Below are 13,996 nucleotides of genomic sequence, written 5' to 3'. Positions count from 1 at the left end.
CTGGCCCCGCTGCACCTTCTGCTAAAGAAGAATCACACCTGGGTTTGGGGTCAGCCGCAAGAAACCGCTTTCCGGCGGGTAGAACAACTATTATCATCGTCTGGGTTACTAACCCACTATGATCCTGGAAAGCCTTTGCTCGTCACATGTGATGCATCCCTGTATGGTATTGGGGCTGTCCTGTCCCACAAGATGGAGAACGGGGCCAAGCGGCCGATAGCTTTCGCCTCCCGCACATTGACTGCAGTGGAAAAGAAGTACGCGCAGATCGAGAAGGAGGGTCTGGCGGTGGTCTTTGCGGTGAAACGCTTCCACCAGTATGTGTATGGCCACCACTTCACTATCGTGACTGATCATAAGCCTCTGCTGGGACTTTTCAGAGAGGATAAGCCAATACCGCCCATTGTTTCCGCACGGATCCAGCGCTGGCCTTTGTTGCTCGCGGCTTACAAGTATTCCCTGGAGCACAAATCAGGAACCCAGATAGCGAATGCCAACACACTGAGCCGATTGCCTTTATCGACCGGCCCCATGTCAACCCCCATGACCGGTGAGGTGGTTGCAACCCTAAATTTTATGGACACCTTGCCTGTCACAGCATCGCAGATCTGTGAGTGGTCCCAGATGGAGTCAGTCCTGTCAAAGGTTCGGCACATAGTCCTGTATGGTGGGCAACATAGACAGCTCCCAGGCGAGGTGCGGGCATTTTCCTCCAAGCTGTCCGAATTCAGCGTGGAAGACGGTATCCTCCTGTGGGGGATGCGTGTGATTGTCCCGGAAAAAGGCAGGAGCTGTTATTGAGAGACTTGCACAATAGGCATCCGGGTGTGACCAAAATGAAAATGTTGGCCCGGAGTTATGTCTGGTGGCCAGGCCTCGACACCGACATTGAGAAGGTGGCCCAGAACTGCTCCATTTGCCAGGAGCATCAGAAGCTTCCGCCGGCCGCGCCCCTACATCACTGGGAATGCCCAGGGCGGCCTTGGGCGCGCCTGCATGCGGATTTCGCCAGCCCTTTTCAAGGATCCATGTTCCTTCTATTAATCGATGCCCAGTCTAAATGGCTAGAGGTGCATAAGATGGTAGGCACAATGTCCTGCGCAACAATCGAGAAGATACGATGTCTTTCAGTGCGCATGGCCTCCCCGAGGTGCTGGTCACAGACAATGGCACTCTGTTCACAAGTGAGGAGTTTTTAAGGTTCATGAAGATGAACGGCATACGTCATATCCGCACCACTCCATACCACCCGGCTTCCAGTAGGTTGGCGGAGCGCGCAGCGCAGACATTCAAATGAGGCCTAAAGAAGCAGCCTTCCGGGTCGATGGACACGAGACTGGCTCGTTTTTTGTTTTCATATAGGACCACCCCACATACAGTGACTGGGGTAGCTCCCACGGAACTCCTAATGGGCCGGAGACTTCACACCCGCCTTAGCATGATTTTCCCGGACATTGGCGCAAAAGTACACCGCACACAAGAACGGCAGAGACATGGCCTTTCTCAGCATCGGCCGATTCGGCAGTTTGCCCCCGGTGACCCAGTGTTCGTTTGGAATTTTGCTGGTGGTGCCCAGTGGGCCCCTGGCGTTATCCTTTGCCAAACGGACCCTATCTCTTACCAGGTGCAAGCCCAGGGTCGTCTCCAGTGTCAGCATGAAGACCACGTTCAGTCCAGGAGACCATCTCTTCTAAAGATTCCCCGCCCCAGGAGCTCATTTCTACAGCCACAGAGACCAGACACAGTGGAGAGTATTCCTCACAATCTTCCTCTGGTGCCGCACTCAAAACCTGCGCAGGTCCTGACAGAACCGCGTGGAGATAGAGATGCCGAGATGACGGAGGCAGCGGACTCTGCCTCCGAGATGGAGACACAGGCTGCCTCAGAGGGGGACTCCTCGGGCCCACAGGCCGTGGATGTACAACCGTTACATCGTTCATCACAGAAGCGCCGTTTTCCGTCTCGTTACATACCGCCCGATCCAGCGCCTCATACAAATGGTGTCCGGCCTGCAGCAAAACAAGTTCCACGCCCTCCTTCGCCAGGGTCTTCAGTGGATTCCTTGGACTTTGGGGGGGGGGGGAGGGATGTTATAACCTGCCTGCTTACCATTGGCTGGGGACTAATGGCAATCCCACAATCCTTTGGGAGTACGAGCTTCCCCAATGAAGGGGTCGGAGAAATCATTAGCAGATTCCCTGCATCAATAAAGCTGGCCAGATTGGAACCAGCTAGAGAGGAGTGAGCAGCAAGGGAGTTACTGCTGCTGTTGTATATATATATATATATATATGTATATATGTTATTGTTAATAAATGTTATTTCTTTCTATCCTTCAACTCGTGCTGGATTCTTCGTGGCCCTCACAAAAGCTGGGTTTCTCAGTCTCGAGAAAATAAAGTTTGCCTTGAGAGGGTCCATGGCGGAGTTCTCTCGGAGCTGGCAGCTGTTCCTCGACTTTCTGGGAGAGCAGTAAAGATCAACAGCAGCAGCATCCCGGGAGGGGGGGGGGGGGGGGGGGGGGGGGGGGGGGGGTAATCGTTAGGTTGTATTGTTCCTTTCCTTGTACATACGGTTAACATTTTTTTCTTTTCTCTTTGTTCTGTTAATTGTTGCGAACGGTTATTCAAAAACTATGTTTTTCTGACAAAAAGTTGAATAAAAATAATTTTTTTTCAAAGTTCTCTGGGATATTGAGGCCGCTGTTGATGAGGACATTCAATGAGGCAAGGGAGCATGAGGTGCTTCTTCCCACGATGTCACAGGCCACGATTTCATTGATCCTGAAGCGGGACAAGGACCCGGGGCTGTGTGGGCCCTACAGGCCGATATCCCAATTGAATGTGGACAGCAAACTGCTGGCCAACATCTTGTCCTCTAAGATTGAGGATTGTGTTCCGGACGTTATTGGGGAGGACCAGACGGGGTTTGTTGAGGGAAGGCAGTTGGTGGCTAATGTAAGAAGGTTGTTAAATGTGATCATGATGCCCCCGGAAGGTAGGAAGTTGGAGGTAATGGCGCAATGGATTGCAGAGAAGACTTTGACTGAGTAGATCTGTAGGAGGTACTGGGGCGGTTCGGATTTGGGCGGGGCTTTATTGACCGGGTCAGGTTCTTGTATCAGGTTCCTGTGGCGGGCGTACGGACGAATAGGACAGCATTGGACTATTTTAGGCTACATCGGGGGATGAGACAGGGATGCCCCCTCTCCCCACTGTTGTTCGCGTTTGCTATAGAGCTGCTGGCAATTGCGCTGAGAGCCTCAAGGGGCTGGAATGGGCTGGTCCGGGAGGAAGTGGAACACAGAGTCTCGCTTTACGCAGATGATCTGCTCCTGTATGTATCGGACCCATTAGAGGGGATGGAAGAAATTATGAAGATTCTGGGGGAATTTGGCCGGTTTTCGGGATATAAACTAAATATGTGGAAAAGTGAGATGTTTGCAGTCCAAGCAAGGGGTCAGGAGGAGCGACTGGGGGAACTGCTGTTTCGAGTGGTAGGGGGTTGCTTTCGGTACCTAGGCATCCAGGTGGTGTGGGATTGGGAATGGTTGCACAAGCTAAATCTGATCTGACTAATAGACCATGTAGCCACCGAAGTTGGCCATTTCCCTGAATACAAAATGGAGGAACGCAAAGCATACAGGATAAAATGGACAATGTTTGCAGCCCCAGCAGGCTGCCCCTAGCAGGTGTGGATTCTGTCTGCTAAGAAAGCAGACAGCACCGAAACGAACATTCCGCATACTAATGAGGCAATCACCGGGATAATTAGCATGTTCATGGAACGATTCCAGAGACAATGGACACAATTGGGGAAGCAACTGCAACATTGGAAGGGATACCAGACACTCAGGCACCAGCAAGGTTCGAAAACAAAGAGCCTGAGAGCCTGCCCAGTAGCTAAGGAACAGCCTCAGTATTGGGGGGATTCAAACATATCGATTGGGAAGAGACCCAATCGATTCCAAGCAGGTAAGGGAGTCCGCCCAAAGGGGCGTGGATCCCTGGGACCTATAGAAGACAGGTCCCACACATGGTTCAGTCTTCTGATCCAGCCCTCCAGCCCTTCTCTCTCTTTGACCAACACTCCTCTGTGGACCAGCACCTCGACCAGCTTTTGCCAAGAAGACCTTGAACGAGAGAGAGGAGAGGGTTCGGACAGCAGCCGCCAGCAAGTAAGTGCCTCACAACGATCGCTACCAGAGATAGACACTCCTGACCCCTTTTAACTTATACCAACCTGAAGTCTGCAGACCAGAGCAGAGCAAGAGGCCTTGTTCCCTGACCCGGCAGTTCCTTCGAGATAAGTATTAGTTTATTTAGCGGTAGGAATAAGTTTAATCCTTTTAGCGTGTGCATGGGTAGTTATTATAATTGTATTATAATAACTCAGTTGTTTGGACTTACTAATTGGTGTATGGTTTTATTGCTTTGAACTTCACCTTGAACTTGTGGCGGTGTCTTAACGATACCTGGCAACTCCAGAGCTAAGTAAAGAAACAGAGCCAAATTGAGTGTTAAGCACACTCACCCAGAACGAGCAACAACCAAATGAAGGACGATTTTCAGAGGTGGTACGCGCTCCTGTTGTCACTGGCTAGGAGGGTGCAGACAGTGAAAATGACGGTCCTCCCGAGATTCCTGGTTGTGTTTCAGTGTCTCCCCATCTTTATTCCACGGTCCTTTTTTAAACGGGTCAAAAAGGTCATTACTGGCTTTGTATGGGTGGGTAAGACCCCGCAACTAAAAAAGGGGATGTTTGAGCAGAGCCGGGGAGAGGGCGGGCTGGAGCTGCCGAACTTCAGTAACTAGGCGGTGAATATAGCCATGATCAGGAAGTGGGTGGTGGGGGAAGGGTTGGTATGGGAGCGTGTGGAGGTGGCTTCATGCATAGGTACCAGCCTGGGGGCATTGATAACAGAGCCTCTGCCGTTCCCGCCGGCATGGTACTCCCCCAGCCCCGTGGTGGTGGCAGCCCTGAGGGTCTGGGGGCAATGGATGAGGCGTGTGGGAGCAGAGGGAGCATCGGTCTGGTCCCCAATCTCTAATAATCACTAGTTTGCAAGGAACTCATGAGGTCAGAGGGGACGCAGATGGAGGAGCTGAAGCCCAAGTGGGAGGAAGAGCTGGGAGGAGAGATAGAGGATGGTCTATGGGGAGACGCGTTGAGTAGAGTCAACGCGTCCACAACATGTGCCAGGCTCAGCCTGATACAATTTAAGGTCATTCACCGGGCCCACATGACAGTGGCCCGGATGAGCAGATTCTTTGGGGTGGAAGACAGGTGTGCAAAGTGTGCGGGAGGACCAGCGAACCATGTCCACATGTTCTGGACATGTCCGAAGCCTAGGAGATTTTGGCAGGGGTTTGCGGATGTCATGTCCACGGTGTTAAAAACAAGGGCAGCGCTGAGTCCAGAGGTGGCGATTTTCGGGGTGTTGGAAGACCCGGGAATCCAGGAGGAGAAAGAGGCAGACGTTCTGGCCTTTGCTTCCCTGGTAGCCCGGAGACGGATACTATTAGCTTGGAGGGACTCAAAGTCCCGACGATGGAGACCTGGCTATCGGACATGGCTGGCTTTTTCTGTTTGGAGAAAATCAAGTTCACCCTGAGAGGGTCACTGTTAGGGTTCGCCCGGAGATGGCAACCGTTCGGCAACTTCTTTGCGTAAAATTAACCGTCAGCAGAAGGGGGGGGGGCGGGGTTAGCTTAGTTTAGAGCAGGGTATTAGTAAAGATGGGACCTGTAAAGGAGTCAGATGGCTTTTGCATTATGTTTATAAAATTCATGTACATTGTTTATTTTGTTGTTGTTGTAAAACCATAAATACTTCAATAAAATGTCTATTAAAAAAAAAAGAAATATACAGAAGAACGGTCCAAATATCATGACCGTTACATATTGTACCTTAAGATCTCTAGGGGCAGCACGGTGGCGCAGTGGGTTAGCACTGCTGCCTCACGGCGCTGAGGTCCCAGGTTCGATCCCGGCTCTGGGTCACTGTCCGTGTGGAGTTTGCACATTCTCCCCGTGTCTGCGTGGGTTTCGCCCCCCCCAACCCAAAGCTGTGCAGGTTAGGTGGATTGGCCATACTAAATTGCCCCTTAATTGGAAAACATTAATTGGGTACTCTAAATTTAAAAAACATCTCTGAGGCGCAGAACTTGGCATGAATGCACCGCATTCTATCAACGGTGTTCGAAAGGATGCCACTTGTACATTTTAAGTGCAGTTTCTGTTGGTGTTCACGCTAATATATTGAATTTGAAACATGATACATAAGCAAACTAACAGCAGAACCATTCTCCATTCTCAATGGCAATCATTGAACCAAGCTTCACTGCATTCTTCAACACACAGTCAAGGACCATGAAATGTTCAACTCAGGAGCACTCACTCAGGGCAGGTCCTTGCACTGGAAGGAACATAGAACAGTACAGCACAGAACAGGCCCTTCGGCCCTCGATGTTGGGCTTGGGTAGGGTGCTCTTTCCAAGAGCCGGTGCAGACTCGATGGGCCGAATGGCCTCCTTCACTATAAACTCTATGAAATCCAACCCACTTGATGCAGTTTTGAGTAAAAGATGCTCCAGACTTGACTTCCGGTGATGGCGGGCAGGAGACAGCCGCGCATTGGAGGGCTCCCGTTCGGGAACGGCATTGTCTGGGGTTAACGCCCGGTCCTGAGAGCAGCGAAGGCAGTAAAAGCCAGGAGAAAGCACAGGGAAGGGATATGTCGAGGATCAATAAAAAAGCGGCCGTGAAAACAGCTGAAAGTCCGTCGGGGAGTAGAAAGGTCACCGCGAGGTCACCAAGGAAAATGAAGGCTGGAGCACCAGGGGAGGCCGCATTGCTTACGGCTGGAGAAATGACTAAGGTGATGGCTGTGGAATTGGAAAGGCAGTTTACAGAATACATTTCCTCCGGGTCCCCTTTGGCGTCACTAATGGGGTTTCGGTGTTCCAATGAACAATGGACCGAATGGTGGACCAGTACGGGCTGCGGGCCACGTTTCCATACTTGGACAATGTCACCATCTGCGGCTATGACCAGCAGGACCACGACGCCAACCTCTACCGTTTTCTCCAGACGGCTCAGAAATTAAACCTCACTTATAACAAGGAGAAATGCGTTTTCCGCACAAACAGACTGGCCATCCTCGGCTACGTCGTGGAAAACGGAGTCCTGGGCCCAGACCCGGACCGTATGCGCCCCCTCTTAGAACTCCCCCTCCCCCATTGCCCCAAGGCCCTCAAACAGTGCTTGGGCTTCTTCTCCTACTACGCCCAGTGGGTCCCTCAATATGCGGACAAAGCCCGCCCACTCTTTAAGGCCACACGATTTCCCCTGTCAGCTGCGGCGCGCCAGGCCTTCAGCTGCATCAAGGAGGACATCGCCAAAGCGGCCATGCGGGCGGTGGATGAATCCACTCCATTTCAGGTAGAGAGCGACGCCTCAGAGGTCGCTCTAGCAGCCACACTAAATCAGGCAGGGAGACCAGTCGCATTTTTCTCCCGTACCCTCTCCGCTTCAGAACTCCGACACTCCTCAGTCGAGAAAGAAGCACAAGCCATTGTGGAGGCGGTTCGTTACTGGAGGCACTACCTCACAGGTAGGAGGTTCACCCTCATCACCGACCAAAGATCGGTTGCCTTTATGTTTGATAACTCGCAAAGGGGCAAAATAAAAAATGATAAAATTCTTCAGTGGAGGATCGAACTCTTCACCTATAGCTACGATATTAAGTATTGACCCGGGAAGCTCAAGGAGCCTCCGGATGCCCTATCCCGCGGGACATGCGCAAGTGCGCAGATTGACAGACTGAAAGTCATCCACAACGACCTCTGCCACCCGGGGGTCACCAGGCTCGCCCACTACATCAGAGCCCGAAACCTGCCTTTCTCCAACGAGGAGGTAAAAGCGGTCACCAGGGACTGCCCGATCTGTGCGGAGTGCAAACCGCACTTCTATAGACCAGACAGGGCCTACCTGGTCAAGGCTTCTAGGCCCTTTGAACGCCTCGCGATTGATTTCAAAGGGCCACTCCCCTCAACTAACAAGAATGTTTACTTTCTAAACGTCGTAGATGAGTTCTCCCGTTTCCAATTTGCTATCCCGTGCCCCGACATGACCTCCCACACAGTCATTAGGGCCCTGCATAGTATCTTCACCCTGTTTGGTTTCCCCAGCTACGTGCACAGCGACCGGGGTTCATCCTTCATGAGCGACGAGCTGCGTCAGTACCTGCTCGACAAGGGCATCACCTCGAGCAGGACTACCAGCTACAACCCCGGGGGGAACGGGCAGGTGAAGAGGGAGAACGCGACGTTCTGGAAGACCGTCCTACTGACCCTCCGGTCTGGAAAGCTCCAAGTCTCCCAGTGGCAGGAAGTCCTCCCAGACGCGCTCCACGCTATTAGGTCCCTCTTATGCACAACGACCAATCAGACTCCTCACGAGAGGCTCTTCATTTTTTCCAGGGGCACTACCACGGGGGTCTCACTTACGGCATGGCTGAGGACACCGGGCCCGGTACTCCTGAGGAAACACGTCAGGGCGCACAAAACCGACCCCCTTGTTGAGAAGGTGCGCCTGCTCCACTCCAACCCCCAGTGTTCTTCCAGGGTTCTTAAACCCTTTGTTTAAGATGGGTAGCAGGGAAAATCCAGGGAATTACAGACCTGTGAGCTTGACGTCAGTGGTAGGCAAACTATTGGAGAAGATACTGAGGGATAGGATCTATTCACATCTGGAAGAAAATAGACTTATCAGTGATAGGCAGCATGGTTTTGTGCAAGGAAGGTCATGTCTTACAAACCTAATTGAATTCTTTGAGGAAGTGACAAAGTTAATTGATGAGGGAAGGGCTGTAGATGTCATATAAATGGACTTTAGTAAGGCGTGTGATAAGGTTTCCCATGGCAAGTTGATGGAAAAAGTGAAGTTGTTTGGGGTTCAGGGTGTACTAGCTAGATGGATAAAGAACTGGCTGGGCAACAGGAGACAGAGAGTAGTGGTGGAAGGGAGTGCCTCAAAATGGAGAAGGGTGACTAGTGGTGCTCCACAGGGATCCGTGCTCGGACCACTGTTGTTTGTGATCTACATAAATGACCTGGAGGAAGGTATAGGTGGTCTGATTAGCAAGTTTGCAGATGATACTAAGATTGGTGGAGTTGCAGATAGCGAGGAGGACTGTCAGAGAATACAACAAAATATAGATAGATTGGAGAGTTGGGCAGAGAAATGGCAGATGGAGTTCAATCCAGGCAAATGTGAGGTGATGCATTTTGGAAGATCAAATTCAAGAGCAGACTATATGGTTAATGGAAGGGTCCTGGGGAAAATTGATGTACAGAGAGATCTGGGAGTTCAGGTCCATTGTACCCTGAAGGTGGCAACGCAGGTTGATAGAGTGGTCAAGAAGGCATACAGCATGCTTGCCTTCATCGGATGGGGTATTGAGTACAAGAGTCGGCAGGTCATGTTACAGTTGTAGGACTTTGGTTAGGCCACATTTGGAATACTGCGTGCAGTTCTGGTCGCCACATTACCAGAAGGATGTGGATGCTTTGGAGAGGATGCAGAGGAGGTTCACCAGGATGTTGCCTGGTATGGAGGGTGCTAGCTATGAAGAAAGGTTGAGTAGATTAGGATTGTTTTCATTGGAAAGACGGAGGTTGAGGGGGGACCTGATTGAGGTATACAAAATTATGAGAGGTATGGACAGGGTGGATAGCAACAAGCTTTTCCCAAGAGTGGGGGGTCAGTTACAAGGGGTCATGATTTCAAGGTGAGAGGGGGAAAGTTTAAGGGAGATGTGCGTGGAAAGTTTTTTACGCAGAGGGTGGTGGGTGCCTGGAACGCTTTACCAGCGGAGGTGGTAGAGGCGGGCACGATAGCATCATTTAAGAGGCATCTAGACAGGTATATGAATGGGCGGCAACAGAGGGAAGTAGACCTTGGAAAATAGGAGACAGGTTTAGATAAAGGATCTGAATCGGCGCAGGCTGGGAGGGCCGAAGGGCCTGTTCCTGTGCTGTAATTTTCTTTGTTCTTTGTTTGTTCTAGTATGCCTTCGTCGAGTTCCCTGACGGCCGTCAGGACACAGTATCCCTCCGGGATCTGGCACCCGCCGGATCAAGTGCCCCCTCTACCCCCACAGAAGGACCCCTCAACCTACACCCCATGCTGCCGCCCCCTCGCGTTCCCGAGCCCACGAGCTCGCTCCACCAGTTCCGTGCACCCGCGCCGGCCAGCCGCCAGCGCCCTCAGTCCCCGGTCGAACCAGAAGAGTATGAAGCTCGGACACAACCCTCCCTGGAGTCCGCCATCATACCCCAGCACACAACAGCCATCCAGCCACCGCAAGAGGCTGCAACCCCGGTGCTCTGCAGATCACAGCGGACAGTTCGACCACCGGACAGACTTACGTTGTAGACCACCACCCCCGCCGGACTTTTTTTGCATGTGGTGAATGTAACTTAGTAATTCACACTGTAGTAATAGTCTATGGTTAGGGGGGGTAAATATTTTCATGTAAAAAATCTCTTCAATAAAAATTATTTTTAAAAAAAAGTAATTCACACTGTATTTACCAATACCATTGTAAGCGCAGTAGCGTTATCCGACCACTAGGTGGCGTAGCTATGGGAATGCTCAGGAGTTTGTACAGGGCTCCATCCTTGGCTCCGCCCATGACTCCTCCCCCTGGACTGCTGTATAAATTTCCTTGTCGAGAGCCAGCCTGCAGTTCATCGAGAGTTCAATGGTTAACAGGCTGGCTCTGTAGTAAGTAGATTAAAACCACTGTTCATATCTTAAAGCACGTGTCTCGTGAATTGATGGTTCCATCACCGTTGAAGTCCCTGAGGAATAGGTGCACCCGAGATGCTAGTGATCGTGGGTTTGGAAGGTGCTGTCAAAGGAGCCTTTGTGAGTTCCTGCACTACATGCTGTGCATGGCACACATCTGCTGCCCCTTTGTCAAGAAGCAGATTTATATTTGTATCGTTGAATTTTAGAAATAAGGTATAGGTTTATGTGGGTTTAATTTAGCAGTTCATGTTGGACAGGGTACAATTCTAGCTAAATTATTTTGAAACAAAGGTGTTGCATTATGGGGGTTTTGCTTTCAGTTCAAACTGTTTTTCTATTGTGCTTATAGAGAGTTTATAGAATGAAAAGTGAACATGAGCTTGAGGACAAAGTTGTTGTTTAGCAATCAGGGACCTTTAGGGTAGGAAGGTTTTTTGAGGTTTGTTTTAACTGGAATCCAGTGGAGAAAGAGCTTTGCAGCTAGAGAGCGCATATCTCTCTCAGCTTTGCTAGAAGAAAAGCTACAAAATGAAATAAGGAGCAAGCAAACAGATGCTGAAAAAATAGATAATAGCTAGTTAAGAGAAATTGTTAGGAAGTCCGAAGTTAAAGAAACAGAGAAAATTGGAACAGGTACTGTTCAAAGTTCTCAGACAGAGCTGAGAAGGAGTTGTCTAGTGAAAAGCCAGAAGGATTGGATTGGATTTGTTTATTGTCACGTGTACCAAGATACAGTGAAAAGTATTTTTCTGTGAGCAGCTCTACAGATCATTAAGTACATGAAAAGAAAAGTGAACAAAAGAAAATACATAGTAGGACAACACAAGGTACATAATGTAACTAGATAACACCAGCATCGGGTGAAGCATACAGGGGGTAGTGTTAATCAGGTCAGTCCATAAGATGGTTGTTTCGTAACAGCGGGGAAGAAGCTGTTTTTGAGTCTGTTCGTGCTTGTTCTCAGAATTTTGTATCTCCTGCCCGATGGGAGAAATTGGAAAAGTGAGTAAGCCGGGTGGGAGGGGTCTTTGATTATGCTGCCCACGTTCCCCCAGCAGCGGGAGGTCAATGGATGGGAGGCGGGTTTGTGTGAAGGACTGGGCTGTGTTCACGACTCTCTGAAGTTTCTTGCGGTCCTGGGCTGAGCAGTTGCCATACCAGGCTGTGATGCAGCCAGATAGGATGCTTTCTATAGTGCATCTGTAAAAGTTGGTAAGAGTTAATAAATTAAGTCCCCGTGTCTGCGTGGGTTTTCTCCGAGTGCTCCGGTTTCCTCCCACAAGTCACGAAAGACGTGCTGTTAAATAGTTTGGACATTGTGAATTCTCCCCCTGTGTACCTTGTGGTGAATGTAATATGATAATTCACACTATGTCTTTGTAAGCGCAGTAGCGTTATCCGACCACTAGGGGGAGTAGCTCTGGGAATGCTCAGGAGATTGTACAGAGCTCCACCCTTGGCTCCGCCCACAACTCCTCCCCCTAGTGCTGCTGTATAAATACCCTTGTCCAGAGTCAGCCTGCAGTTCACTGAGAGTTCATCAACGGGTAACAGGCTGGCTCTGTAGTAAGTCGATTAAATCCTATATTCACATCGGAAACACGTGTCTGGTGAATTGATGGTTCCATCAATTTAATCGACTTAAGAACAGCAAGATCGATCATGGAATCAGCCCTCAAGCCTGGACGCCTGGAACTCGACCCACAGGATGCAGAGGCAAAAGAAATCTTCTCCCACTGGCTGCAGTGCTTCAAGGCCTACCTGGCAGAAGCGAGCACAGCCAAAATGACAGAGGAACAGAAGTTGAGTCTACTGCACGCGAGGGTGAGCCACAGAATCTCTACACAACTAAACTCGGCCGGTTCATATACTGCGGCGCTAGCGATACTCGATAAGATGTATGTAAGGCCCATTAACGAAGTTTACGCTCGCCATGTGTTCACGACTCACCGCCAGCGGCCTACAGAATCACTCGCCGAATTTCTAAGGGAACTCAATAATTTGTCCAATTACTGTAATTATCAAGCGGTTACCGCGGCTGAACACAGAGAACTTGCTGTACGCGATGTTTTTGTAGCGGGCCTCAGGTCTAATTATGTGCGCCAACGATTGCTGGAAAAGTGGGCCCAAGACTTAGAAACGACTGTGGAAGCTGCTACCACGATGGAGGTCTCCTTCCGCAGCCTTAACTCGATCCCAGCGGGCCCCGCGACCCAATCATGGGCCCCCGACCAGCGACTCCCCCACGCCTGTGCTACGCGGCCGCACAGCCACCATGCTGCCCCAGCCAGCCACTATGCTGCTCCAGCCACTATGCTGCTCCAGCCTGCCACTATGCTGCTCCAGCCAGCCACCATGCTGCTCCAGCCAGCCACTATGCTGCTCCAGCCACTATGCTGCTCCAGCCAGCCACTATGCTGCTCCAGCCAGCCACTATGCTGCTCCAGCCAGCCACTATGCTGCCCCAGCCAGCCACCATGCTGCCCCAGCCAGCCACTATGCTGCTCCAGCCAGCCACCATGCTGCCCCAGCCAGCCACTATGCTGCTCCAGCCTGCCACTATGCTGCTCCAGCCAGCCACCATGCTGCCCCAGCCAGCCACTATGCTGCTCCAGCCAGCCACCATGCTGCTCCAGCCAGCCACTATGCTGCTCCAGCCACTATGCTGCTCCAGCCAGCCACTATGCTGCTCCAGCCAGCCACCATGCTGCTCCAGCCAGCCACTATGCTGCCCCAGCCAGCCACCATGCTGCCCCAGCCAGCCACTATGCTGCTCCAGCCAGCCACCATGCTGCCCCAGCCAGCCACTATGCTGCTCCAGCCTGCCACTATGCTGCTCCAGCCAGCCACCATGCTGCTCCAGCCAGCCACTATGCTGCTCCAGCCACTATGCTGCTCCAGCCAGCCACTATGCTGCTCCAGCCAGCCACTATGCTGCTCCAGCCAGCCACTATGCTGCCCCAGCCAGCCACCATGCTGCCCCAGCCAGCCACTATGCTGCTCCAGCCAGCCACTATGCTGCCCCAGCCAGCCACTATGCTGCTCCAGCCAGCCACCATGCTGCTCCAGCCAGCCACTATGCTGCTCCAGCCAGCCACTATGCTGCCCCAGCCAGCCACTATGCTGCCCCAGCCAGCCACTATGCTGCTCCAGCCACTATGCTGCCCCAGCCAGCCACT

This window comes from Scyliorhinus canicula, chromosome 6 (assembly GCF_902713615.1).
Source record: "Scyliorhinus canicula chromosome 6, sScyCan1.1, whole genome shotgun sequence".
NCBI classification, from domain to species: Eukaryota; Metazoa; Chordata; class Chondrichthyes; order Carcharhiniformes; family Scyliorhinidae; genus Scyliorhinus; species Scyliorhinus canicula.
The sequence above is the reverse complement of the archived record's forward strand: the minus strand, read 5'-3'. Positions refer to the sequence as shown.